The sequence below is a fragment of the Tetrao urogallus genome, assembly GCF_951394365.1.
Source record: "Tetrao urogallus genome assembly, chromosome: 1".
Classification (NCBI taxonomy): domain Eukaryota; kingdom Metazoa; phylum Chordata; class Aves; order Galliformes; family Phasianidae; genus Tetrao; species Tetrao urogallus.
The window spans coordinates 149,996,451-150,022,451 of NC_136813.1; positions in this window are offsets into that span (position 1 = coordinate 149,996,451).

Here is a 26,001-nt window from a genome sequence, read left to right on the forward strand (position 1 = left end):
AGATAAAGCACCGTGCTGATTTGCCGGAATTATGTTCCCAAGTGATTATTTTCTTTGCAGCCTACTTTCCAGATGTAGCTATGAGCAGCGTGGATGCAGCTTGGGCTGCAGATAACATATGGTCAGGGGATAGGGTTGCTGCCGTGATATGGAAGCCAGTTATTCTAACTGGGGTAAGGGGAACTAACAAAAACTGCAAGAAGGGCTTTTTGGCTAATTATTTCTAAATAAAAAAATCCTTCTAGTGGAAATTTTTCTGGAAGATGTAATTGTGGTTGATTGGCTGTCCCAGTGGTGGGTCTGCACACTGCTTTACATTCTCAAGAACGCTCAGGTTGCTTAAAATATTTAACAGTACTGTTACATACACACTATGTGTCCACAAAGGTTTGTCCATGCAAATGTACAAGAAGCTAAATCATTGCTATAAAAGAGGAGATTGGCTTAAAAACATCTGCAAATACTCTGGATTGGTTTAAACAATGATTATTGCATGAAATTTATGAAAAAAACGGTGGATACATCCAAAAGCAGGAAAGCATTCTCTGTCCACCTGGGGACAATTCTCATATTTCAACTTTTTATGTGAAGTTCTGCCTTTTGGAAAAAATTGACCCTGAGAGGAGGGAATTGGAGGAGCTTGATTTATGGAAGTCTGAAATCAAGGCATCTTGAATCTCACCTACAAGTCGTAACATCCTTAATCTATGAGCATATCTTCTTTTATGAACTAAATGTGGCATAGCTGTCATCAGTTTGAGTTGAAATTAATTTGGTTCGTTTTTATCTAGATTCAGAGACTGATCTATAGGTGGGGAAAATAATTTTAGAGAGGCTTGTCCTTTCTTCCCCAAGTCCAGAATGCCTCTTCATGGCCTGTTGTGCTCTCTCCCTGTACCAACTCCCCGTGTCCAGTTGTCTCCATGCCTGTGTTTGAGGCCTCCTTCCTAGGCTCAGCTTCTGTTCAATGAAGAGATACAGGCCTGTTATGGGTAAGTCATGACTGAGTGCAGCAGTATTCTAGAAGGGATACACTCTAGGATCAGCACTGTTTTCTCTCCTTCATTTGAAAAGGGTGAGAGAACTTGCTCAGATATCACTGATTCAGCTTGGTCAGATGAGTCACATCTCCCCCACCAGAGTGAAGCCCTTCAGGTGATTGTTAAATGCAGTTCAATTTGAAGTGAATTAGCTAGACACCTGCAACTATCTTAACGCTAATGCCCCAAATGAAGAATAGCTTGCTGTCATGTTCATTTTGCAGACCAGTGGAATACCAGTACTGTAGAGGAAATCATCAGCAATATGTTTCCCGAATTTCAGGAACAAGTACGCAAACAGTGGGAATGGTGGAAATCTATTTCTGAGAAGTTGCAGGGTTTGGCTTGTCCCATGGCAGCTTTTCTCCAGGAAGTGCACAACGTGTTGATTGTTACATATTATTTTCTTGATGGCAAAGAGAAATAAATATCTTTTTTAGTTCTCATACTACATTCAGTTTTCAGAAGTCAGTTCCTAAGCACAAGGGCCAGATTCTGCTGTTTGACATCAAAGTGGCTCATTTGAAGTCATTGGATTCCCTGTGGATTGCTGTTTACTGTAATTGCTAACTACATAAAACTGACTAAACATAAAACTGGACCTCTTAAGCTCATCTTCCTGGAGAACAGCTCTAAGAAATGCTCTAAGAGGACGTGAACACGTCTTTTTTTTTTTTTTTTTTTTTTTTAAGATGTGTTATGTAACTAACATAAAAAGCAGGAGGACTGGTCATGTTGAGTTGTCATCTTGTGAAATAGGGCTGTCTCATGTCACAGAAGATGCTTACTCATGGCAGAGAAGAGCAGCCAGGGTCATTGACGGAGCACAAAGCAATAGATAGGCTCTAAGACATGTCCCTTTTTTTAGGTGGTGCCCCGAACTCCATCTTATCTTTCTTATAATGTGCTCTAAATAAGGTTGCCTCCTACTACTGGTTATCTGGCCAGCTAAAACTTCTGTGATCAGTGATGGTGGGAAGGATCAAGCAAGGGACTCATCTTCACAGTGTCATACAAGCCCAGTGGCTTTAATCATTTCTCAGCAGTTTTTCACTTGTGTTTCCTTTAAATGATAGGAGTTCTGCTTGTTTTTGTCTTGTGCTCTGTATTTTCTCGCTCAGTGAAATGTAAACACTATCTTTCCTCTGAGTGTTTGGATATTTTGACTGCACAAAACCCTGCAAGACCATGCTTTTTTCATTATGATCCATTAATATGGTCATGGTGTGAATTTATTCCAATTGTAAATTAATACGCTTAGAAATAAATAATTGTGGGTTGTTTTTTTTTGCTGTGCTTTATTTTTTTCAAAGTCAGCTGCCACTCAGTCTTGACTTGCTGCCTATACTTGTGAATGCTAATGGCACATTTGAGTCAAAGCCAGTAAAAACTTTCCTGGTTGATTACTGCCTTTTAGATTACATGGAATAGATTATCATTACCTTGGTCTAGAGGGAAAGATGCTGTTGATTGCTGCAAATGAGTTTCCTCTGTGCTTGTGGTGCTATAGGAGTGAGTTGTGGTTTGAATGTTTAAATCAGGTCTTCTCCTGCTCTCAACAAAGAACATTCCCAAGCACAACTTGACTTCATTCAGAACAGGATTTGTCCCTTGGTGCTCTAACATACAGAACTGCCATTTGTTTGGATATTTTTTCCAGTCATAATAGCTTTGTTAAGAACTGTGTAATGTATCACAGAACACAATAAATGGAATAGAACTGGCTGTTCTTAAAAAGACTGTCAATGGAGACTCATCACTGAATGGAAATGTTTCTAGTGAAGTTCTGCCGGGACCAGTACTGTAAAAATGCTATTAAGAATTCTCATTAGTGTTTTGGAAATACATGAAAAAATTCTGCTCTTAAAATGCCCATATACCACTATTTGGAGGAACATAAAACAAGGACAATAAAGTGCTGATCCTGAATGATCTGCATTACTCAATAAACAGTCCATTTATGATATATTTGATCTTGTTGAAACGTATTCAAGTCACTTATTTAGAAGTAAGAAATATCTGTCCTCTGTTCTTCCAATGGGAAACTGTGTCCCGGAAATTAGACTGAATGAGTTTGCAGCTCAGCAGATGAGCAAAAGTGTTAGCCAACAGAACGATGTTATAGCAGAAAGAGCCAGTGAGACCCTTGGATGCATAAAATTTGGGCAAGGAGAGGTGTGATTTTACTTTGAAATATGGCATGACTGTTGCCAGGAAGCTGGTTATCATATCAGTAGCACTGTCACAGTAAGGATTTCAGAAACTGGGGAGAGGACAGAGCAATGCCACCAGAAGACTTTCAGAATTCAAGTAGTTTGCAGTGCTTAGACTTCAGCTTTCAATTCCAGATAGCACATCAAAAAGCCAGGACACATGATCTCACCTTATAGTCTGCAAGAAGCTTCTTGGCATGAAGTACTGGGTGACCAAGAATGCTGCAGCTCTACAGAGAGAGAGATAATGAAAAGCAAAGTCTTGGAAATGCCTGGATCTAGGCATTTTTTGGATTGGAAATAGAACATACTTATTTTACAAAGAGGGTTTAATCCTTCCAGCAGCCTACCAAAGTAACCAAGGGCCCCATTTTCTTATGTTTGCAAATCAAGACCATTTGACTTTCTGGAAAATATATTAAAGTTGAATGTAAGTTAGTAGGTTTCATATTAGGAAAACTGGATGAAATGTGCAAGCTTGTGGTATGTGTTTAAAAAATAGAACAGCTAACAAAATACTAGATTATTGGACCTTTTTCTTGTCTTTAAATTCTGAATTTACAAATATGTAAACTTCTATATTTGGAGCATTTTCTCATTTTTGTCTGCATTCCCTGAACACTAATTGGTTGTATCAAGCTGGCTTGGCAGTCATTCTTTATATATGGGTCTGTTGTCCATTAAAGATGTATAGATTTAGTTTTGGCACCTAATTCCAAAGCTGTGCCTGTTGCAGCTGTCCTGATAAGCAGTATCTTAAAAAAGTTAAAAGAGTATTTAGGAATCATGCTTTTCTTAGGGAGGAAGAATTCTCCTTCCATTAACATCAATGATGCATACACACTTAAAGGTGCTTTTTATCTTTTCAAGGACTGTTGTTTTCAACTTTGATTCTCTAACAAATTGCAGGATTGTTTTCTACCTATAAACTGTGCTTTCTTAAAATACTTCGTGTTGCTTCACTATTGTGAGTTGAGTCAAGTCTAAATTAGCATGGGAGTGTCTTGGTAGACATAAAGTAACACACAGATACTGATCATTAAGTACTATGAAAATAAGTCTTCTATATATTCACATGAGCTGATATAGGAAGCCTGGAGGAAAAGGAAGAGGCATCCAAGGATTCTGAATGGCAAAGGTGATTTTCTACTTATTTGATGCTTTGAAAATTGTTAACTGCAACATTTTCACACCTATTTTTTATTACATTCTGTTTTCGTTTTGAGCTCAGAGTTTAGTGAAAAGAGTTTAGAGAAAAGGTAAATACAGGTAGGAAACAAAAGCAGGCACAGAGTTTTTATAAAAACACGGCAAAATGTGTGATAGAAACAAGGGATAGTTGTTTCAATTAATGTTTTAGTAATTACTAGGGTCCCAAATACATCTTACAACTGTAAAGCATCAGTTGCCATTTCATGCTTGCAAATGAGTTGCCTTCATGAGATTGTTTGTGGATTCGGCCTTCTCTAGGTTTAATATAACGTTTCAAAATGGACCACAGTATTGAAAAACAGATGCTTGATTGATTTTACCTCTTATTTCAGTAAATACATTGGTGACTGGAAATGAAAGCTGAGATTAAACCCTAGGTTCCTTTCCTGTCTATGCACTTGATATCAGATGGTCATCTTTCTTTACCAGTGTTGGTGCACATTAGTGTCTTGCAGCTGCATCAAGCCATTTAAAAATGAGTTTAAATTGCAATGCTGACAGAGTTAGACATCCTTGTTTAGAGGCACTTCAGGGACCTGAAAACTTGTGTGTGCCACCTCGGTGGTGGTTTTGTCTTCTTGGAAGACGAGGTCCCATGCCTTTTTGTGGCTCTTCCCTCAGAAGCAGCCCTGGGAAGCAGTGCTGCAAATGTTACAGCTAATTTGCATCATCAGAGAGTCCAGGCTTATTAGAAACCTCTTTTTACTGACTTTAAACTAGAAGAGGGTATATTTAGATTAGGTATTAGGAAGAATTTCTCCCCTGTGAGGGTGTTGAGGCATTCATGGACAGGTCGGATGGGATCCTGGGCAAAATGATGTAGTGGGAGGTGTTACTGCCTGTGGTAGGAGTGTTGGAACTAGATGATCATTAAGGTCCCTAACTCAAACCCAGTAAGGAACCTGTAAGAGAAGTGTGAATGCCCAAGAGCAACCTGCTTTGTTTGTCTTTATCCTGCATTAGATACACAGTAGATGGGAATTTGCTAGGTTTTTTTCTCCTCAGGGTTACATAAGTGTTATGTCATTACAAATACTCTAAAGAATTATTTTTACAGAAATGATATATTTAGAGGTCAAACCACAGAGTAGAAAAAAATGTTCAAATTGTCCCAAAGCAAAACCCACTAAAATTCTCAAAAGTTTCATTTCCAAATGAAAACATTCTATAATCAGAAACCTTCATGGTTTGCTTAGCAAATGTTGAAAAGCAAAGTTTTCTATGTTTCTGATGCTTTTTATTTCAACCTGTCATACTTAATTCACTCAGTTTAATCCAAATCTGCAAAGTATTTGGTATCTCTGAAAGAGGTACTTAACATTTGCATTTCTTTCTCTTCTGCAAACAAAGAAAAAGTATCTCAAACTTCTGTTGTAAATTCACCTCTGCTTTTGTGATTTTCCCTAAATCTCTAAAGAAAATGAAAAACTACTTCTTCATGTATTCTTCAGGTCTTATAACCTGAGGATCAATTCAATAAAGCTTATGATAGTATCTTTGCTGACTTTCAGACAGACTGTATTTTCATTCCACAGCGCATAGCAATAAGAGATAATGGGAAATTTTACTCATTAGTGAATTTGCTTCTGTCTGCACTAAGAAAGCAATCATTAGGTGAATACACCAAAATGCCCTTAAAATAGTGTATAAAGATGCTGGCAGTTGTATCTAGGTATATGGTCACAAGTTAAGCCAAGGTCAAAACCTTAGTTTCAAGCTTTAACACTTTTCCATTTGCCTTGTTCAAACCGTCAAAATAAGCTTAGGTGTTCTGCAAATGGTGTCATGACTCTTGTTATATGCTATCAAGGGCCAACTCTGGAAAGTGAGCTAGGACTTGTAACCACATGTGATATAACCATTGGTTAAACTGGCACTGGATGAAATGGCAGAAATCTGTGGTCCTGGCAGAGTTTTCCTGCTTTGCTTCATGTCTGCTCCTAGTATCAGATGGTCAGAGCACTGCTGATCAACTGTTCCTAATTGGAAATAGGAAAAAGGAAGATAAGGCAAGGGATAGAACAGGCCCTAGGGACTGCAGGCTCTCTGGGCCAGTCTAAGCTCTGACATCAGCTCACACTCAACACAAACACAGCCTCTGCCTCAGCTCTGACTCAGCTCAGGCTACAGGGGTATCTTGTGTGTAACATCGCTGAATCTTTTTGCTACTTTAAATTCTGGAGGTTAATCTATAGATATTGCTACTTCCTTCTGTACAGTTTTCTGTTGAAATTTTAACATGCTAGTGCACACAAATGAATGTTCTGAGAACTATATTGACAATAAAACACACTATATGGGGTGGTAAATAGAGATAATCGCATAACAAGGCTCTGGTTTTGTAGCGGTATGTGAAAGATACAGAAAAAGCAAAAATGCCCTGGGTAATGATAGTTATGTTCCTTTAGAAGAGGGTGTATATGTGCATGCAGCAGTCAGCTATCCTACAAAACACTCTGCTAAGGGCAGTGCTGATATCTAACTGACAGATCAGCAGCAGTACTTCCTGGTAAGGTTGCACCATCCTGTATTCTGCTACCAGACAAGGGCTTTTTTCTTGTTTGTTCTGTTTGTCATCTGTGGTTTTCTTTTTTGGGAAATTGACCTCTTATTCCCATGCAAATAAAGATCTAGCATTAGCATTTAGAAGAATATTTGAAAAGCACAGTTTTGGAAATCCTGTCCTCTCCTCCTGACACAGTATGCCACACTCACACCAGATACAAACACACCAAGCAGCTAGGAATGTTGTGATAAGAAGGCAGAATGCTCAACCTGGATCATACCTTCCATTAACTCACACCCCCATTCGGTCCTCTATGTCTGCAAGAATACTGATGGAATATGAAATATCCATTGGGAAGTACTCACACTTTGCATGAGGGTTCAAACTGTGAAGCTGTTTGGGGGATTTCCATCTCTTTCATTCATTTTGAATCAAAATTTTATTCTGGTCCCAGGAAATTTATTTAGACCAACACAACTGATTTCCATGATTGTTTCTATTTATAAGAATTACCATTTAATCCATTAGTGATTGAACTTTCACTTAGCACTGCTTCATACAATTATCCTGCTCTTTTCCATGGAGTGGTCATTGTCAGCTGGGTTCCCAGTCTTTTGTTGAGGGAAATGTTGCATTCTTGTAGGCGTGATACTTGCACTCAGAGGTTTAGGTCTAGTTCTCGCTTCATTTTCAGGCCACTGAATGACTTAGGCTAGTTTACTTCCCTTGTCATGATGTCCTCTTGGAAAAATGAGAATACCACTACTGATCTCATGCATTGTGTGCTTCAAGTCCACAGATGGCATATTTTAAGTGTATGTTTTATGCACGTTCTAAGGCAACATTTTGTTTCAAAAAGATCCAAAGAATGGGCTTTTCTTAACATTTAATTTTATAACTGAACTATGTGGAAGAAGCACATTATATTTTCTTCTTGATGGAAAGAACTTGATCCATAGTACTGCATCCCCCATGGCTCGTTTGCTTTTAGCTTGGAAAACGGCATAGTTTTTCCCCAAAGCAGCCCTTTGTTACTGAGTAGGCATCTGTTTTGTGACAAGCCTGTTGTCTGGAATCTGTCCTCTAAGATTCATAAAAGAGTTGCATGTCCAGCCTATGAAGATGATCAGATTACTTTGGTTTCACTCGCAGTTTTGTAGTTGTCTTTGTTTGCTACTGTGAAGTGCAGCTATAGCCATTGTGAATGAGGCGGCTCTGTCAGCTTGCATCAACTGATGAGTTTGCCTAATGATTTTCCTTTCCCTTCTCTTGCCTCTTGGAGTAACACAGTATGGGTGGTGTTGACTCCAGAACAGTAGCCCCATATTAATGTGAAAGGCTGTATGCAGGCTTTGAGTACTGAAGGATGTTATCACTCAACACTTTCAATATATAGTGAAGTTTTACCTACTTATGTCTCTTCCAGAAATTGTGAGCAGTTTCTGGAATTCTGTCTAATAAAGCAGCAAAAACTGCTTTCTCTTTCATATTTTACAAAAAGATTTTTGATTAAGCTCTGTTGAAATAATGATATTTGGTTTATTATAAACATACTTTTTTTTTTTTTTTTTTTTTTTTTACATTAACATCTAAAATTATGTTTTGTCTCTCATTCTTGTTTTTATGTGTTTATTCTCTCCAGACACAGGTACTACAGCTATTAGATATCAATTAATCATTCTTTCTCTATGACCAAAAAAATCATGCTCATATGATATCCTGCAGCTCTCTGTTGTTTACATAGTATTAGCACAGGGAAATACTACGTTCAGTTTGATGCATAAAGCCCTCCTTGTATCCTGTGCCTTTGTCTGTAGGCTGTTATGCATGTGACTAAAACCATGCATGACTTGAGCAAATGTTTGAATAGGGTTCTTGTGCAGTAGGACTGTATAAGCCATTAGGCATACTCCCTTTAACTTGGTGATGAAAACATTGTGGTACATTTGATGGCACAGAGCGGAGTAAAATTGCCTTTGTGGAAGCAGAATAAACAGCTCTCTGATTTGGTTTCGTTATCGTGCTCATGGCTGAGCTGCTGACTCCTGGCAAAATTATCGAGGAGGACCAAGAAAGAAAAATATTAAAGTTATTGCAGGTGAATTCTGGATTGGAAAGAGATAAAAACATGTATTGAATTTTTCATTCTGAAATTTGAAATCAATATTTGTCTGTCATTTTTATTCTCAGAGCCCTGAAATGTGTTAATTGACAGATGGAGCTGTTGCTAAGAATCTTTTCTATGTATAGTCTTTTGTAAGAATGTTGTTTTTCTTTTCTGTCTATGTAATGAATCCTATGTTAGGGACTTGAATTTTGCTGTGGGAATTTGAAAAACATGGGAAGCTGCTCTCTGCCAAGCTATTTCCTTAAGGATCCACTTTACATACTGCTGAATCAATGGCCTGTCAGGTGTAGTTACATGCCATGGTGATGATACGAGGTCAATCAAATGAAACCAAGGTATGTATTCCCAGCAGATCTCGGCTATCTGTTTAACATTGTCAAACTACATTTATTTTGATACAGAGCATCCTCTTTCAGTTTAATTTATTTCTAGGTTTGATTAAATCTTAATTTGCATCTATTTTTTTAAAGCTCAAACAATGGAAAAAAAGATTTCATTCATTTTACTTTGTCTTGAAATGCTATGCTATATGTTTATTGTATGATCTTTCAAGACAAAACTGCTTATTGTATCTCTCTGCAGATCTTCCTGTTCTAGAGAAAGTGTTTATTTCATTTAATAAATCATATTTTTTTGCTCTAATGGTGATGTGGCATTTAATAAATCTATCCTACAGTAACATAAATTAAATATTTCCTAAACCCATAGATGTTTTTTTTAGAAAATACCACCTTAGGAAAAAAAAATATTTTTTTTCTTAAGAGATCATATTTATGAAGAAAATTATACATGAATCTTGTTTGTAAACAATTTTCACTATTTTTACACAGAATAACTCAGAGTGCCCTGGAAAAACTGCATCTCACCAATGTCTCAAATATTTTAATACCAAACAAGTAATTGTTTTCTTAAAATGGATTCAGGATTTTCCATATTTCCTACATAAAATGAAAAAAAGTCAGCCTAATATCTGAAAACTGCAAGCATTCAAAGCAAATACATTTTTTTATATCCTGTCTACAGTATAACAATGCAAAACAGCATTTTTAACTACTGTAAAGATTGCAGAGGACATACATGATACTTGACTGTAGAAACTAAAAGTTTGGATGGAAAAAATTCATTTCTTAAGTAAAGCTATAAGAAACGAAAGAGAAAATGTTTTGGTTATTTTATCATTCTGCTTTTACAGAAGAAAGGGACAACGAAGTAAAAAGGAAACTAAAACTAGAACATTTCAAAATAGATGTACATATATATAAATGATTCAGGAGATAAGACACTCCTACAGAAAGCCGCTCTAAAATTTTGTATGAAAAAATCTGTTTTGTTTTCAAGATGTCATTCATCAATAATTTGTTATCCTGATAAAAGAGTGTTAAGCATTACCATTTGAGCACAAATTTGTATAAATTTGCATTGTGATTTCTTTCTTTCATATATTCTGAAATATCTGATTTGATCATCTGATTTGATGTTTGTATGTGCTGCAAGACCAGTGCTGATTCATTCAGTACATGAATTCTATGTTCCAAAATATGAAAAAAAAAAAAAAAAAAAAAAAAAGCAGTTCTTCACATAGAAGCAGCAAAGATCTCATCCCACAGTGGAGTGCTGGAAAAAGAACACAAAGGTGGGATGTAAGATGATACCCTAACTCTTTAGTGTGGGATAATTTGTAGCTAATTTATGAAGTTGATACACAATTTGAGGAAATGACCATCCCACCCATTTTTCTTTGCACACTCTATAGAATTCACATCCTTCCATTTTTGTTTTGGTTTCCTTGAATTGTGCCCCATAACTTATTGTCATTACTCGTTAGCTGCTGATGTGTTAGGAAGGCTGTCCAGACAGTGACACTGCATGGAAATAGCTGAGAAGTTTAGATGAGAGATTCATGCCTCACAGTGACCTTTAATGATACATGCAGCTAAAGAAAGCTGCTTCTAGTTTAGCACATCTGAAACAAAGGGAGAACTCCTATTATCTTTAGTCTCTGCTTTCACGCTATTTCATGATATCCTAATGCAAAGGAAATATGTCTTCACAGAGGAGCCTAATTTTATCATCGTTTTGGTGAACAGCCTGCCTTATTTCAGCTTCTTTTTCCCTCCGATCATCAGATTCAGGGCCAGCTGACCCAGCTCTCAGCCACATTGCTGCATGGTGTGGTAGGCCATCCTGAGCACTGCTGCATTCCCACCTTTCTCTTTCTCTTGCATTGCTCTGAATGCAGTTCTGCTTGAGTTTTCTTTTTTTAGTTTTTCCCTACTTCCAGCAAAGAAACAGTGGATTTGTCTCTGTTCTCCACAGCCATGCCTCAGCAGCAGTCTGGATTGCTCCAAGCCCACTGCCAGAGCCAGGACTCCATACAATGGCCATGCAGGGCCCAGGGGAGTTGGGACTGGACAGCACTGTGCTCCCCAGGGTGCTTAGGCAAGCTATAAGCTGGTCCTCAGTTGGCAGCACTGCTGCAGGTGGAGAGCCTGTGGTTGGGCAGAGAACACAGTGTTCATGTCTTCAGCTGCCACTGTGCTCTGGTGTGATGGGGATCGGCCTGTGCCAGGTGAGCAGCCCAGCTGGAAGAACAACTTATTGACTGTGCCCTAATCCAGTTTATCAGAAGATAATAATTGGTCTCTCCCATAGACAAACTCTGTGCCAAGGCTGAGCACTCTCCTCTTCCTGATCCATGAGGTTCTTGGTGCACTATGAACCTGTGCCCCAACCTCGGATGAGGAAATATGTCCAGGGAACTCTCAAAGTATTTCAGAAATCTATCTGGTGAAGACATACTGAGTATGTCTAGCTTATTCATATTTCTAAAAATAAGCAAATACCTTCTCTATTTGGGACTCTTTCCATTTGCATGACACTAGGTTGGTTACTCAAGACAGACAGCCTGCTGCGCTCTAAAATGGGGAAGGTTATCTGTGTGCAGCCTGAAAATGGAGCTGTATACCAGCAGCTGTTCAATCCCATTACAAAGAAGGCCAAGAGAGTAGGAGTAGAAGCAGAACACAGTTTATAAAGTGTGGCTTTATTTTAAGTGAAATGTATAACCTCCTAATAGAAATAAATGATTTCTTCACAATGCAGTACCAAGGAAGTGAGAACAAATTTTCCAAGCAAATTGCAAAAGTTCAGGAAATTCTTGGCTTACTATGTGTTCAAAAGACTTTATCCAGCATAAATCATATTTTTAAGAGTTTCCCAATATTGCTTGCTGCCTTTGTACTTGGGTAGCAGACTATATAGAAATGAAACAAATTTGTTTTATCTTTGCAGAAGAAAGTGTCTGCTGTATTATTTGCTGGTTCTCATTCATTCTTTCATTCAAAAACAGCAGGAAAAGGGGTTTTGTATTGAGAAAAGTCAAGGTCAGGGATTTTTGTTTTTTTGATGTTGGCTGCCAGTAGCTTGACTTCTCTGACTACTATTGCCAAGCCAGTTTCGGATAGCAATCTCATTGTTAGCTTACAGGAAGAGACTTCACGGCTACAGGTCACTGCAGTGGACACACAGCAGAAAACTTCAGGACTGAATTAAAGATCCTATGCTGTCTCTGTGTTATATATGCCAATCTGAAATGAAGTTAATCAAGACCACTAAAGGGCTGCAAAGTTTGATCCTGGTATTGTAAACTTTTTCACACATGCACACCTTTGGAGCTTGCATGAGAAGAAATTTTACTTACAAAACCTTGTTTACAGAGTAAAGGCTGTATACATCGCTATTCACCATAAGAAATATTTTTTTTCATAGCAAGCAATTGAGAATGTAAAACACCCGTATGGTTTTGTAAAAAAGAGAACCAATAATCTGCATGTGATGAACTGCAAGTCTGGGACATTTTTTAAGCCCTGACATGGTCAATTGCATTGCCTTATTTACAGTTAAACTACAATGTTTTTATAGACTCAAGCTGATGGCTGCATGACAGTAAAATAATTCATTAGTTAAAACACTTATGTCAAAAAATGTTGCTACAGAAGTTTGAGCATTTCTCATTGAGGTTATTTTCCTGGTAACAGGATGTTTTGGTAGTAGGCAGGTGCAGCATAGGTAGAAAGGTAGAAATGTGCTCTAGTACACACTAGTGTGGTGTAATGCTGTAGTATAGTGGTCTGTAAAACCAATTCATCACACCAGACTGCAGCATTAATCAGATATGCCCTTACAACTCTTACTGAAGCAGTGTGTGGCACAGAGAGATCTCACTTTTATCATACTTTTAATGTAGTTCTCAAGATTTTATGAATGTATCAATTAGAGATATCCAGTAATCGAAAGTAGATTTCAAACCCTTTGGAGAAGCACAATGAATTGCTAACCATATGGGCTTTTGTTACTCAAAGAAAGCTGTAATGAGACAAAAGATGAAGTTAGACCAGCTGAACACTGATCTGAGGCGGTTTGATGCAGGCCCCAATACCTTGGCTTGTTCACAGGCTGCTCTTTTAGAAGACTGAAAGAAAACCTTTTTCAGCTCTTTTTTTCTTCTTGGCTATGTTGGAAAGAAAGCAAAGAAAAAGCCATCTCAGTGCTGCTTTTCATGGTCTGCTTACTTTGTTTTCACACGAGATCCTGTGCACTACCTTTGTTTTCCCCTCTTGCTTTTTGGAGGGCTCCCTGTGCCAAACAATGGCGAAGCCTGATAACAACGGGCAGTTGCTCTGTGGCCCGGCTGTGCCACAGGATTTGCTCCAAGAAATGGAGAGGGGTGTGTTGGGTCTTTTTTCCATCACCAGCCTTTATAGTCGGCAGGCCAGATGGCATGATACAGGCGCAAAAAATAACAACAATAAATAATACCGCGACTCGCAACGTGGACCAAGCTCGGTTACTTCCACTTCATCACACTGTTTGGAAGTCTCTTTGATGTACAAAAGCCCCCCCTAAGATAATGAAATGCGGTGGCAGCTGGCTAATGGCTGGGAAAGTGCAAACCCTGCATTGAACTCTCCCCACCAGGCTATTCAGCACCCAGGCAGTGTCAGTCCCAAGGAGACAAGAAGCTGGGAAGAAACAGTCTCGTTGCTGTGCAGCACCATGCTGCTGGGCAGGCTGCAGTAGGTGGGGTATTATTTGCCTGGCTGAATAGCAGGGATGTGCCCAAGGCAAAGGGAAAGTTTTACTGTCTTAATACATTAACTTTGCAGTCTCTGTCCTAGAAATGTTAAACAAAGCCACAAGGTCATGCTGCTTGAAGAGACACTGCTTTAAAATGAGCTGTATTTTTTTTACTGCAGTTCATCAGTTGTGCCTTCATGGGTCAGTCCATTTTGGGGAGAACTAGCTTGTGGCTTGGCTCCATGAGCAATAAAAAATAAGCACAGACAGACTTTTCTCTCAGCTGCTCCAGGCCTAAGTGTGGGGCAGGCTAAATTACAAAGACCCAAAATAGGAAGCAGACGCTGACAAACATGAAAACCCTACTTCAGCAGCCTTGAAACAGTTGGGGATTTATTTCTCAAACACAACGAAAAGTTTCTTATCCCACCATTACATGATCCCATGTTCATATTATCACAGTGGGGTGCACAGATCTACATGCAGTGTTAATTCTGTCATCCCAGTGCCACCATCCCCACCATGGGGTTTGGAGGGCCTCACGCTGGGCAGCCCTGCACCTTCCCACTGCCAGGGGACAGCATAGCGTGAATCAGTGGAGGTACTGTGCCAGGTTGGAAACGTGGGCTCGTCACAGAACAAGTGTCTGAGAAAGTGAAATCTGTCAGAATAAGTATTGTGAGGAAAGAGAGATCAACTCTGGCTTTTATTATTCTGCAGGAAATGATTATTTTTGACGGTAACATTCTGAAACGCTTATGCACCATTATAAAATACAACTTGCCAACTGTCCAGTCTCAAGAGCTGGCTTATTCCAAAACATTGCTGTCATGGATGTTACAATCTGACAGGCCAGTGGAGGGTCATTTTCTGACCGACTGTTATGCAGCATTCACCTCAGAGCAGGAGACTGCCTGAGAGCTGTGGTATCCTCCAAATCTCATCAATTTGGGAGGAGATGGAAGACTAAAAGAAAGGATGTTTTGCATACCTTGTCTCAAATAAGTACCTAGACGCATGCCTAAGGCAAGATTTCTGAGTATCAGTGCATACTTTTAGTGACTGTATGTCAAAGGCATATTGATTATTGTCATTTGGGCTAATGTATGCTGTACGCTACAGTGCAGCTCCAATAGATTTCCTGAGAGCAAGCATGAGTTAATGTCACAAAAATCACCAGTGCCAAGTGGGAATAGCTCTATTTAATACAGGGATTATGGCAGTAAATTTCTGATCTGATCCTTATGATTACTTATCCGAGCACTGTGTAATGCTTTTTAGGAAAAGTCTTTTAGTTTCGTGAGATTGATGTTCACAAAGAACATCCAGCCCAGGTGTATATATTGGCTCTATCAGTCAGCCTTAGACCATTCCTTCCACAAAGCTTGCTTTCTAAATCTGGTTTCAAGAGCTGCTTGCTTGACAGACTGCTTCACAGACTTACAATTATTTGTTTTTGGCTCTTTTTGATTGCTCCACTGATCTCTCGACTTTGGCCTTGAGGCTATTATTTATATTGTACTTTTATTGGTGTTTGCTATTTGAAACTTTGTTTTCAGTAGATTTGCTGCTCTGTCCTAAACTGCTTTTCTGATTAAATTCTGTTGAAGAGGCTTGGTGGATTGCTTCACCTTTTTTTTTTTTTTTTTTCTTCCTGTTTGTCCTCCTCCTAATTGTTCATTTGAGAACTCACCTGCCTTTTGTTTATACCTTCCTTTGTGATTTGTTCTCAGATTAACAGGGGCAGCTGCACAGCTTTTACTTTTAGTAGTTTTTTGCAGTGGATCAGGCAAAATATTAACCTATACTGTCCTCCCCAAAAAATCAAGTGAATTGGAATAGACTCTTTCTCTCACAGTTCAGAAAAAAAGTATTTTAATTTTTGATAGTCACTGCAGGCAAGTATTTTTGTGTGTCTAGATGTGTCTACTATAAATACAGAATGAGCTTAAGAATTGGGACATATGAAACTAGTTTGCTCTTTCTGCCAATATATATGAACTTATATTTGCAAGAACTTGAGTGTGAAACTCAAATCCAAATTCAGGTCTCAGCCTTGCAATGCCATGAGCTGAGTGGGACTGTATGCATGCATTCAGTATTTCCTGAGCATAAATCATTCCAAGGTGTTGTGGTTCTCAGCTGTGTAATTCTTTGAATTTATCTACCAGATGTAGTTTGGTCCTTCTTAGATCTGCTAATCAAGTGGCTTCTGTCTTGATTTGAGTGATTTACAAATTTCTGTGATTTCTCAGTTATTGAGCTTTCTGCCTGTTTACTTTTTACTGCTGATTGCTTGGTTGATGCCATATCCTTAACGGGAGCCAGCTTTCCTACATTTTTTTCTACTACAGTCTCTAATGTGAGACTTTCTTCCTACTAATACTTTACAAAAATGTGGGGTTTTCTTTAAGTTTCTTGGTAGATAAGGGAGAGAAAGGGATTTGAAATGCCATAGATTAATTAACCTCCCATAAGACCTGTTATTCACACCAAATTTCATTTCTTTTCGTAGAATGGTTTGGGTTGGAAGGGACCTTTAAGATCTAGTTCTTTTACTGATATTAGGTTGTTATGTTTCAGTTGTTCAAACCTGAATCTTTAAAACCTTCGCTGACAAGAAGGTGGATGGTCACAATGATAGCTAAATCCAAAGAGCTCTGAAAGAGCTTCAGATTATTATTATTATTATTATTTTGAATTGGACAGAATGTTCCGAACAGGAGCATCAATGGGGAAAGAGTTATTTTCTGTGCTGTTCTGTATTTGCCTCACGTTTTTCAAAGGCACCCTAGTATTCATCATTCTCTCACTCTAACCTTCTGACTGAATGGTTTTCTGGGTTTGTTTACATTGCTCATCTTTGCTAGTCTCTGGCCATTTCAGTTTTTAACAGTCCTCTCAACCTTTCATCACTTGCTCTATTGATGTGGTGACTATTTTCACATCTGGGGTTGCTGAAACAACACAAGGAATGGGTTCTATGCTCTTTCCAAGCCAATGTGGCAATGTTCTCTACACATGGCCTTAGTGAAACCTTCTCCACTATGTGAGCTGCAGCCTCGGCTCACTCCAGCCTCCATTTCATTCCACAGCAGATTCTAATACTGCATCAGTTCTTTGAACAACTGAAGCTGTTTATATTCATAAATGGATTATAAGCACAGTACATTGTTTGATCCTTCATGTGCTTTTGATGCTAATTCTACTTTATTTATTTGTTAATATAAATACCTTAAATAAATTTAGTTTCCTATGATAGCATGTATTTGCTTCAGTGGATCATGCTCTATTCTTTAAGTTATTATGAGTTTTCTTTCCTGTCCAGAGTCTGTCAGAGGTGCAGGGCATTTGATTTCTTTCTCTCAGGAGGAAGATTCAAAATCTACTGAGGGCTGACTTCAAAGTGTTTCTTCCAGTGCAACCTCTGTGGAAATTTAGCCTACTTATGCCAGCAAATCTACAACTGTGTTACAGTATCTTATCTGCTGGAGTCCACAAAGCATTTGATAATCCTCTTCAAAAACAGTGCATTTAGGTGTTTCATTTCCAAAGAAGAAGTGAGGAAAACATAATTACTGGAATCCAATTAAAAAATCAGCACCACCACCAACAAAAAACTACCAACAAGAAGACAGGACATGCTTCTTCTTTTTTATTTTTTGTTATTAATTAAATCAGCCTAAAGACCCTCTCTCGCCGATGTGGCAGTATACCTTTGTGCACCAGGTCAGTGATTCTCCTGGAAGTATCTGGTAATTGCTTTTGAGCTGTAAGCTCTCCTGAGCAGCCTAGCTCAGGAGAACTCCTCAAGGGTATTTCAATTGCACTGATCCACTTGGATAGAGTAAGTTTCTGTGAATCTTTGGGCTTGCTTCCAGAAGAAATGGGTCTGACTGAAAGACTCTGCTGCAAGAAAATCTAAGCAGCACTCTTTGAGATACAGGCGCTCCTAAAATGAGAGTAAAGTAAAGCCATTGGTGGTCAGCTAGACAAAGGAAGAAAGGAGAAAAGAAATGAAAACATAGAGGATGTAGTTGATAATTAAGTCACTGCAGACTCCATGTAGCCTTGTAGTATCTGGAGAGAAAGAGATGCCAACAAGGTCATAAATATTTTCCTAAACTATCTTCCATCAGAAGATAGTTTAGGCCTCGCCTCTTCAAATATTTGTTCACATATTTAATCTTACTGACTTTTCAAAAGGTAAAATTTAACATGAAGGCCAACATATGCAAGAACAAGAAGTGCTTTTTTTTTTTTCTTTTTTTTTTTCTTTTCTCTCCAAAGTGCATGTCAGCCAAACTGAGCTGCAGCAAAAAAATCAGGGAATGTTTCCAAACCACTGTGTGTAGACTTGCTGGAGGGGTTCCTGAATTGCATCTCTCTCAGAGTTAGTTGATACTCTTGAGCATCAGAAGTGTGATGGATACACATGGTTTCTTTTGAGTTATCTCAAGTGCTTTACAGTGAGCCAAATTTCCATTTGCCAGTAACCGAGTTTTCAAGGGGGAAAAAACATCTTGCCTAGTTGTGACAAAACATAGAAAGCACACTTGTTTGGGGGAAAAAATGAAATCTGTTTTGATTGTGAAACCAAAGTATTTTGGAGGGCGGTAGAGTGGAAGCAGGATGATCTTTTGAGTGTAATGATTAGATTTTGTGGGTCCACAAATATATTTCTAATGAAATACGTCTGCATGAATTTTTCCATAATGGCTATCTGCCTTGGGTGGAATATTTCTGGAAAAAAAAAACTTTAAAGACAAAATAGTTAAGCCACTTTTAAAAACCACTTTTAAGAGAAAAGATATTTTTCTTAGTAAAAAGTAAAAAAACCTTCAACCACACTGTGAATTGCTTGGAGAAGTATTGGGCCTCTGTAGCTCTGAAATGGCATCCTGAAGCATGGCATACTTTTTTCTCTTTTAAGGAATTATCTTTTTGCCTTCTTTTCCATTGGACTTGGCTGGTGTTAGCCAGTGTGAACATTTTGGAAAACCTCTTCACACGTGCTCCACTGAAACTTGTTAAGGTTTGGCAGCTAAACTCTCAGAAAACAGGGAAAAGGCACAAAGGAAAAGGAAGAAAAAAAGAAAAAAAAAAAACAAAGAGAAAAGGTAGAAATGGAAAAGAAAGAGAAAAATAAGAAAAAAAAATCTGTGGTTAGCAGATGAGCGCTCTCTCCAGGGTGCTTTGCTTAAATCAAAACTTTCTCAGATGTATTTTTCCCGGTTGAAGGGAGCTACCCTGCTGCCAAGAGCACTTGTGGGAGGTAAGGAAATTTCTTTTGACTGTTCAGGTGGTCTGGAAGAGGAATAGGTTTGCCTTGTACAAGGCATTATCAAAAACATCAAGAACTTAGGTTCAAGCCTGGTTGTGGTTATGGGGTTACTTTCTCAGATAAAGATCATGAAAGATAAGCTGGAATTGCTTGCTGGTGGAAAGTAGAAACATCAGGAGTGGGGAAGGTAAGACCAAAATAAAGCCTTTGTAAGGAAAGCTGTGCTGGGAATGAAGGGTATTTGCATGGAAAATGTGGAGAGGATTGCAACTGCAAATACAGTAGAAGAGAATATTTTGTTGTTGGAGTGGGAAGGTTGGAATTGAGAGAAAAAAACGTAGAAGTCATAGGGAGGAGAGAGACAGGAACAGGACAGTTTGGTCAGGGAATGAAGGGTCAGGTCAAAAGCCTACGGTCTTCTCCTGTGCGTTATGGATATCTACAGACTGCACTGAAATGCCACGTTCCTTGCTGGCAGCAGCCATCTGAGAAACTCACTGCCAGAGTACGTGTGCGTTCCTCTTGAGTGTAATCAACTCTCACAAAGAAAATATAAAACGAATGTGACATGGCTGTTTGTTGAGTCTGCTGCGTGTGCTGAATAGCAGGCAGGCTGGGAGATGGTAGGGAATAGATCTGAAGTTATATAAGTCAGTCTGCACCTCACTGCATTCACATCAATGGGCTGGATTGATGTTGCCCCAGCAGCTTTAATTGTGGCATTTTCATCTTCTTGCATGCTGACTCTGCAACATTAGCATTGTTTTAATGCACTTCAAGTATGTATGAATAGAATACAGTAGAGATGTGACACAATAGACTATATGCCTGGGCAAAATTAATTATCTACAGATCTGGCAAGTGATTGGAGGGGCTTTGCAGTACACTTTTTCCCTTCAACTCTTGTTATATCATGTAGTCATTTAATTTGACAATAAGAAACCAAAAACATTACAATATGGGGTGAGGAAAGAGAGCTTTTTAATGCTGTTTGATTGTTTGCCAAAGCTCCTGCAGTGTTCCTGTTAGAACATATTACTGTGTACTATATACAGCATGTTTATATTCTTACAACATGTTTAAACTTCTCAGTTATAAATTTCTTGTATGTCTAGAATTGCCTGGGAAAGTAAACCTGCACAACCTGTCGTTGTCCTTTTTCCTGGGCAAGGTCAATGTGCCTTCTGTCAGGTTGGGAGGACCTCAGAGACAAGACTAGAACTGCACAGTCGACTGGGTGTGTTTATAATGGAATGGGATGAATTTGGAGAAATCTAAGTGATTTATGTGAGATGCAATTATAGAAGAGTGATAGTAAGAGATCAAAGGATGTTGATTCAGTTGTATAATTTGGCCTCGAGACTATTAAACATGGGTTACAGTTCACCAGGGGAATTTTCTTTCTGCTAGCCTGTTCTACTCACAGCCAGAGAGGGGGAAGGGGGGATGGGAAAAAAAATTGTTTTCATTTCTACCAAGCTGAAGCAGAGCTCGAGGGGGGAATATTTGGAGCTAGCTGTGTGACCTACTCCTTTGTTTACCTAGATTTTTTAAAATTCCTTTTCTTCCTGCTTTGAAAAGTTTGTAGCAAACTCTATTAAATGTGAATGTTTATCACAAGCTGAATTTTAGCTTTTTTTATCTAACAGTAGGCAAGTTCTTCAAGATGCTTTTCTCTGACAGATAACAAAAAGTGTAAATGGGAAAACTTATAGAACTCTTTAGTGCTAGAAGCACTAAAACAGTGAAACTGCAGAAGTTCAGAAATGCAAATAGGAATTCACTTCGTTGTTTCTCTCTCAACAAGTTCCTACATGTACCGATTGCCACAGAAAGGAGGCTTCCTTCTTGTGTCCTTGCCCAGGGGAAAAAAAAAAAAAAAGGAAACTAAAAAATGCTCCTACATTAAGTTCAGGACAAAAGGAAATACATTGTGCATAGAGAGGCTGGTGCATACTTGAATTCCTGTGCCAAATGAAGACTCTGGCAATTTTTCAATGGTTTAAATCATGACCAAGATTCCTCTGTCAGCAATCAAATCTTGGCCTTTTAATCCTTTGGAAAGTTAGTTTTATTTGCTTTGTCACACCCACAAGTTTTTAGGACTTGGTGCTGTACCATCACCCATGGTGAGAACCCATTGGGCCCATGGTATATTGTCCTGTAATTTACAGCAGTAGGAGCAAAAGGGGAAAGAATACTGTCTTAAAAGAGTGAAGATATGCTTCAGACATTGACTCTGCACGAACAGTTCGCAACAAGCAGAAAGCAACAGAGAATTAAGCAGCGTTTTTCTCCTAAGGAGCTCTTCCTCCCTTGCTAAGATACTGCCTATTCTCATCGAGCATCACTGCAGGGACATACACCCCATGTCTTCATTCAAACAGTACAGGTGAATAACATCTTTTTTTGTTCATTCGCCCAAATCTGAAAAGCAAGAGAGGAGCATAAGGAGTTAAGTAGAAGAGAAACTATTAAATTAAGATAAATTCAAAACCTTTTATTTAAATTGTGATAATTTCTCTTGTTAGCTGGATAATTTTAAAACAAAATAATGGTGTTTTGAAAGGAAAATTAAAAAATCATTTATAAAATAAAATTGAATGAACATTTTAGCTTTTCCAGACAAGCTTTCCAATTTAAAAAATGTCAAAATGGAAATGTCAATTGTCTTTTCTTTTCCTATAACTTTTTAGTCTCTCCCCCATCATGTTGGTGAATCGTGAAGTGTTTTTCCCCTTAAATTTCCTGAGACAGAAACATACCACAAAGACTTGGTCCAGCTAAAACCCTACATAGCCATTTTCTGCTTAGAGGTTGCAAAATGTGAGCTGTATTCTTTGCATTTTAGACTCTATATCAGAGACCAGTGTGGTCTGTGTATAATTCAGCCTTCTCTTGCCACAGACTGGAAGACCCTGATAGAGGTTTTACTGGCTGCCTTGACTGGGTGCTTCCTCTATTATCACTCCATTCTTCCCCACAGAGTATATGTTTGTTTTGGGGTTATTTGTTTTATAAAGTCTGGGAACTATAGTGCTTAAAAAACCTCTATCTACAAAAGATTAGTCCAATAATGTTCTTATGCCTATTCATTTGCATCCATCTTGGGGAATATATAAAAATATCTGCTTTCTGCCCACCAGAAATTCCTGTTCTGCGACATGCTTTTCTCCAATCTCCTCTCAGCTTTATCCAAAAACATTTAATTTCTAGCTATCATTCTTCTTGTATATGGAAAGCCCCTCAAGTGTCTTACCATGATTACTACTGTTTGCTGTATCAGTTCCACACACTAATGTGATTTTCTGTAAGAAGAGATGAATATATTAGTTCTGCAATGAAATCATAGAGGGGTGGTGGAAGAGAAAGCCTGACCAGTGTTTTCAAAGAGAATAATCTCAATGGAAAATGCTAAATTGGTTCCATGATATGAATGTTAGTTGTACAGTCTTGCTATAGCACAGGCTCCAGACTTTCTCTTTGGTTTTCTGGCTGGCAACAGATATTGTTGCTGCCACCTGTTTGAAGACAATTGTGCAACTGGGACCATGGAATGATGTCCAGTTGCCTTTTTTAGAATATGAATAGGGCCTTTGAGTTTGGCTGTGTTGAGCAGTTTGAGGCTGAATCACTTTGTAGACTTGCCAGAGAAAGCGTTTAGCCTATGGACGTGAGCCAAAGCCCACTGAATCTCACAGCAAGGCTCTTTTTGGCTTCGGTGGGCTCTGGCTCAAACTCTATATGAATGAGAATTTCTTCTCAGGAATTAAATAAAATTCCTTATTTTTAGTTTCTCTTTTTATTTTCCCATAGATTCTCACCTATGCTTTTCCATTTGAAGCACTGCCTCTTTGCTCCACTCATCCCAGCTCTGGAGCTAGAGTCTTAGGAATGATGGCAACACAGATGCTCAGTCATGAATAAGGCAGGTACAAGGAGCCATCTCAGAGCTCAGCTGCCTGAACTGCATTGTACCCGCTGTCCACTTTTACTTGCTATTCATTTCTGAATGTGTGCTATTTTGAAATGCCTCAAATGCTGTCGGACTCCGAGCTATTTTGGACATGAGCATGTCATTTCCCCTCCCTCTGCTGCAATCACAGTTGGATCCTGCAGGCATTTCCCATAACAGGCCTCAGTTATCAACGGCAAGAGTTTTAGTGCATTTCCCTTTGCAAAGACTTTTCTTGCCAGATCGGAGTTGTTAGTTGTTTATATCAGGCTATGAGTAATGCCCTTTTTCTAGCACTGTACACAATGGTTTTTTTTTTTTTTTTTTTTTTTTTTTTGACATTTATTCCTTCTGTTGTTATACAATGTTAGCTTTGCAAGTTATAAAGAACTGCCTTCTTTCCTCAGGTGCCCTTTTGTGTGCTTTTTGCTCTATTTTTTTCCTCTCCAGATTTTCTCTTCCAATTTTGAAGGTAAAATGAATGTATAAAAATAGGAAAAAGAACAACAAACCTTCCAAGTCTCCTACTCACTGATGTGAATAGATCCTAGACCTAGAGTTGTGAACCCATTTGTGGGTTTCTCAACTTCCGTTTCTTCTTGAACCTTCTTTTTGTCTGTTACAGGACCAGTAGTTAATTCTATTTTCCTTGACCCTGTTGGATGCAACATAATTACCTAAATTTTACCATCTCTAAGCTCTTCCATTAAATGGTGGGGTGAATCTTCTCTCTGTAGACCTCATTCCATTATAATCCACACAGTAAGACCTTACATTACGGGTCATTGAGCATTTTCTGTGAGAGGAGCCCTCAACCCATGCTTATTCTGAGTACTGACCTTAGGTGTTTGGACAGTCAACCTGAAGTCTTGATCATGAAGATATTTTGTGATGACTTTGGCATCTCTCTCATGCTTTTTCACTTCACAGATAGGTAGATAGATATTTTTTAATCATTCTGTCTGCTTGCTTCCCTAAATGGCTCAGGATCCCTTTAGATATGATAAGAAGATGGTTCTTCTTGAGCTATCACACTAAGCTGTTATCACCTTTTTTAACATTACACACCTGAAAATATTTTCCATGCCCCACTGTACAGAATTAGAACCTTCATGACTTGTTCCTACCTGCTTGAACTGTCTTTTACAGCCTTCTAAGAAATAGCCTTTAACAACAATAAAACCCTTTAACCGTAAATGTATGGGTAACATCTGTACTCTGCACTTTACGGTGGTAGTAATTTAGGAGAAACTCGGCAGAACTTCTAATCTGATCCTAATTATATGGTTGTCCTTTTGCTTTTAGTCACTGCTTTGGAGTGTCCACCACTTAGGAGTGTGAAAGGCTTTGTGAGAATGCACAAAGAAATAAATAACTGCTGTTAAAACTCTGTGTTCTCTCTAGCATTAACTCAACCATGGAAAAATAAAGGAAGAATGTACCCTCAGGTATACTTTCCTTGATGCATATAAATTCAAGTCCCATGAAAATGTTTATCTATAAATAAGCAGCTTGGTTTAGTCTTGTTTCTCAAGATTATCTGGTTGTGAGTTAGAGTCTGCACTCGGTAATAAGTGAAAAACAAGTTTGATCACTGGAATTCTGTTATTTTCATCTGCGATATTATGCAAGATCAAGGTAACAAATTTTGTTGCCAGCTGGAGCTGCAGGGTAACAGGTTGCTGCTGGTTTTCCCTGTAGACAACAGTAAAGAACACATTTTATGTCAAAGTAATTGCACTAACAGGTGCCGTTGAGCAACTGTGTTTTGGTTGCGACACTCTTGTGGCTCAGCACTTACCACAAATGTTTATGTAAAAAAAATTCAGTTCTGCTTTTAAATTCCTATTCAAACTGACAAGAAAGAATAGGGTAAACAAGAGTGAAGCAATAACTACAGTTTAAAAACTAGAAAGTCCCTTTCCCGCTTCTGGTGGTTGAATGTTGCTGTCCTATCAAAAGTCTTTCCTTGGGCATTTATCATAGAGACTGTTAGCAGACTTCCAGGGCTGACAACATAAAGACCTCTAAGAACTGAGTGAGATTCTCGCAGTGGGATACATGGTGATGTGATTATGTCACATATTTGGGAAATAATGTAATTTCAGGCTCCAAACACAAGACACTGCTGCACAAGCAGTGGGCTCTTTCCCTCCTGCCTTTGTAGTGTACCCAGCTGCAGAGCAGTCAATGCAAGGAGCAGTGTTGGGAAGGTTGGAGCCCAGTGCGTGCCAGAGATGAAAGCTTCATCTGAGATGCCCCAAGGGTGTGTTTACAACATTGTAGGTGTATATAGTGATGCGATGGCTCTGAAATAAATCTCCTAAAGATGGACTAAAGATGGAAAAAATGGCTTTAGCTATATCAATGTCCTCACGCAACCAAAACGTATCTTATTCTAAGCCAGATACTATTCCAAAATTCTGTTTGCTTGTTTGTTTGTTTCCTTTGAAAGCCAAATATTTATGTCTGCAGCCTGCGCAGTTCTTTGAATCTAAAAGAATCAGCTCTTCCTAACAAAATATTCTGAGAACAGTCTGGAGATTGTACCTCCACCTCTCCTTCTAGATACATCCCATGCCTACAG